Genomic DNA, 4,227 nt, shown 5'->3' on the forward strand with positions numbered 1-4,227 from the left:
ACCTTGCGGTTGTTATCGTCACATCTGGCTTGCGACTACTTTGTTTCAATGTCCAATATGTACCGTTGGACTCGGTTAACGGGCTGTTAGCCCGCGTGTGGTTTAACTCACTGATACCTTCCATTGCCCATACGCTAGTTTGTTTGTGTTCCTTTGGTCAACTTCCATACTTGAATCATTTGTGCTACCGCTGCTGCTTCGACGCTACTTTGACATCTTCGCTTCTATTTAAATAAATAAATAAGCTGAAGCTAGACATCAGTAAACACCACCACAGACACCACAAGCACGCCTTCTCCTCGTACTTCCGCCTCACGCGGGAACACGGACGCTCTAAATACTTCGAATTCCAATGCCAGTATATTGTAAACCACGGGTTCTTTAATGCTAGCGGGTCGTCGCGACCCTAGTTAACATCATGGTGCACGTCTCGTGACGGGTGTCACGGCGTAGTTAAATGTATGCGATACATTTCTCAAATATAAGCGCTCAGTCATCTGTACATCATGGTAGGTTCCCACGACGTGCAATATGCGTTCAACTTATCAATGTTCATGTGTCCTGCAGTTCACATTATGACGCGCAGTTAGCTGCGGTCTTCATCGATCCATGAGCCGAGTGATCCACTGCCGAGGGTGACTAACTTGCGTAAGCCGCCGCTGTGCGCGTATACCCGTTCCCCGTAGGGAGGAGCAAGCCGCCGCTTAGAGACGAAGCATAAAGTGTCCTCATTCCACATAGGGCAAGCTGGATGAATCCATTTTACCCAGGACGGCCGAAGCGGCGTGGACCAGGGGAGAACTGAACCTTATACTTCACACCACAGTAAGTCTACGTGTCCTCTTCCACATAGGGCAAGCTAGAACTAACTATCTTACCCAGGACTGCCGAAGCAGCGTGGACCAGGGGAGGAACACACTTTTCATGGAAACGTAAGGCATCCATGACTGCCATAACGTAAGCCGCCGCTGTGCGCGTATACCCGTTCCCCGTAGGGAGGAGCAAGCCGCCGCTTAGAGACGAAGCATAAAGTGTCCTCATTCCACATAGGGCAAGCTGGATGAATCCATTTTACCCAGGACGGCCGAAGCGGCGTGGACCAGGGGAGAACTGAACTTTATACTTCACACCACAGTAAGTCTACGTGTCCTCTTCCACATAGGGCAAGCTAGAACTAACTATCTTACCCAGGACTGCCGAAGCAGCGTGGACCAGGGGAGGAACACACTTTTCATAGAAACGTAAGGCATCCATGACTGCCATAGTGCGTAAGCCGCCGCTGTGCGCGTAAACCCGTTCCCCGTAGGGAGGAGTCAAGCCGCCGCTTAGAGACGAAGTATGAAGTGTCCTCTTCCACATAGGGCAAGCTAGAATGAACTATCTTACCCAGGACCGCCGAAGCAGCGTGGACCAGGGGAGAACTGAACTTTATACTTCACACCACAGTATTGAGTAATGTGCCCTCTTCCACATAGGGCAAGCTGGAATGTTCCATTTTACCCAGGACGGCCGAAGCGGCGTGGACCAGTGGAGGACTACACAATCATGAGGTTTGATATCGACTTGTGTGTTTCAATAGGATACCGATGGTATGGTTTGAACCGATTTGATTTAGCCATTCTGAAGTCATCACTTGGTTGAAGCGCTGAACTAGGGAGGCATCGTTTACATATATATTGGTTTTCGCATGCTCTACTAGGTTAATGTCATGAGGTTGGCTATCGAGCATGCCCAAGTGATGACTTGATTGTGTGCTTGCTTGAATTCTTCACATTTCATACCATCGGTTAGTTGTCGAATCATTCCTCGATCATAACCTTCGTTCTTGGTTCATGTATGCTCTCTTCCACATAGGGCAAGCTAGAATTAACTATCTTACCCAGGACCGCCGAAGCAGCGTGGACCAGGGGAGAACTATACTTTGTCTTGTATGCCCTCTTCCACATAGGGCAAGCTAGAACTAACTATCTTACCCAGGACCGCCGAAGCAGCGTGGACCAGTGGAGGACTATACTTTGTTCATAACACCACAGTATTGAGTAATGTGCCCTCTTCCACATAGGGCAAGCTAGAATGAACTATCTTACCCAGGACCGCCGGAGCAGTGTGGACCAGTGGAGGACTACACAATCATGAGGTTTGATATCGACTTGTGTGTTTCAATAGGGTACCGATGGTATGTTTTGAACCGATTTGATTTAGCCATTCTGAAGTCATCACTTGGTTGAAGCGCTGAACTAGGGAGGGGCATCGTTTACATATATATTGGTTTTCGCATGCTCTACTAGGTTAATGTCATAGGGTTGGCTATCGAGCATGCCCAAGTGATGACTTGATTGTGTGCTTGCTTGAATTCTTCACATTTCATACCATCGGTTAGTTGTCGAATCATTCCTCGATCATAACCTTCGTTCTTGGTTCATGTATGCTCTCTTCCACATAGGGCAAGCTAGAATTAACTATCTTACCCAGGACCGCCGAAGCAGCGTGGACCAGGGGAGAACTATACTTTGTCTTGTATGCCCTCTTCCACATAGGGCAAGCTAGAATGAACTATCTTACCCAGGACCGCCGGAGCAGCGTGGACCAGTGGAGGACTATACTTTGTTCATTACACCACAGTATTAAGTATGGTGTCCTCTTCCACATAGGGCAAGCTAGAATTAACTATCTTACCCAGGACCGCCGAAGCAGTGTGGACCAGGGGAGGACTATACTTTATACTTCACACACTAGCCAAATTGAAGTCATCACTTGGTTGAAGCACTGAACTAGGGCGAGTCTATCGTTTACTTTGCATTGGGATAATACGCTGCATGCTCTCTTAGGTTAATGTCATGTGATTGGCTATAGAGCATGCCCAAGTGATGACTTTGTTTCAAGCTCAACAGGTAGGGTATTGAGTCCTCTTCCACATAGGGCAAGCTAGAATTAACTATCTTACCCAGGACCGCCGGAGCAGCGTGGCCCAGGGGAGAACTATACTTTGTCTTGTATGCCCTCTTCCACATAGGGCAAGCTAGAACTAACTATCTTACCCAGGACTGCAAAGCAGCGTGGACCAGTGGAGGACTATACTTTGTTCATTACACCACAGTATTAAGTATGGTGTCCTCTTCCACATAGGGCAAGCTAGAACTAACTATCTTACCCAGGACCGCCGAAGCAGTGTGGACCAGGGGAGGACTATACTTTATACTTCACACACTAGCCATACTGAAGTCATCACTTGGTTGAAGCGCTGAACTACGGCGGGGTAATCGTTTACAGGTTATAATCATATAGCTGCATGCTCATTAGTAGATAATGGAATATTGTATGGCAATATGAGCATGCCCAAGTGATGACTTTGTTTCAAGCTCAACAGGTAGGGTATTGAGTCCTCTTCCACATAGGGCAAGCTAGAATGAACTATCTTACCCAGGACCGCCGGAGCAGCGTGGACCAGTGGAGGACTCTATACTTTATACTTCACACCACAGTATTGAGTACGACTTGCATAAAGCCCCTAATGAGAACCACGAGGGCTCTCTCAATGTAGAACCACGAGGGCTCTAGTACCGATTCTCTCGGTACGGCTTGGTCCGTGTTCCTTTATGCATGTACTCGCAGAAAGTCTCAACCCGGAGGTCTTGACTTTGATTGTCATAGTTGGACTACGACGGGGCATCCGACCATTGCTGATCGAACACCCCTGTTTCACCATCTTTCGGGTAGGCGGTACGCGTACCTCCGGACGCGGAAGTCTCAACCCGGAGGTCTTGACTTTGATTGTCATAGTTGGACTACGACGGGGCATCCGACCATTGCTGATCGAACACCCCTGATTCACCATCTTTCGGGTAGGCGGTACGCGTACCTCCGGACGCGGAAGTCTCAACCCGGAGGTCTTGACTTTGATTGTCATAGTTGGACTACGACGGGGCATCCGACCATTGCTGATCGAACACCCCTGATTCATCATCTTTCGGGTAGGCGGTGCGCGCACCTCCGACGCGGAAGTCTCAACCCGGAGGTCTTGACTTTGTATTGTCATAGTTGGACTACGACGGGGTATCCGACTCATCGAATACCCCAGAAGCACACCATCTTTCGGGTAGGCGGTACGCGTACCTCCGGACGCGGAAGTCTCAACCCGGAGGTCTTGACTTTGATTGTCATAGTTGGACTACGACGGGGTATCCGACTCATCGAATACCCCAGAAGCACACCATCTTTCGGGTAGGC

The 4,227-nt window shown here is 49.0% G+C and overlaps 1 non-coding gene across 1 annotated transcript; it reads right to left on the reverse strand.

The window, feature by feature from the left end:
• Positions 1-483: 483 nt before the first annotated feature.
• On the reverse strand, positions 484-638 carry LOC131292133 (5.8S ribosomal RNA). Its single transcript, XR_009189827.1, has one exon. It is a non-coding gene; the product is annotated as a 5.8S ribosomal RNA (ribosomal RNA).
• Positions 639-4,227: the final 3,589 nt, after the last annotated feature.

The sequence above is a fragment of the Anopheles ziemanni genome (genome assembly GCF_943734765.1).
Source record: "Anopheles ziemanni chromosome X unlocalized genomic scaffold, idAnoZiCoDA_A2_x.2 X_unloc_34, whole genome shotgun sequence".
NCBI lineage: Eukaryota > Metazoa > Arthropoda > Insecta > Diptera > Culicidae > Anopheles > Anopheles ziemanni.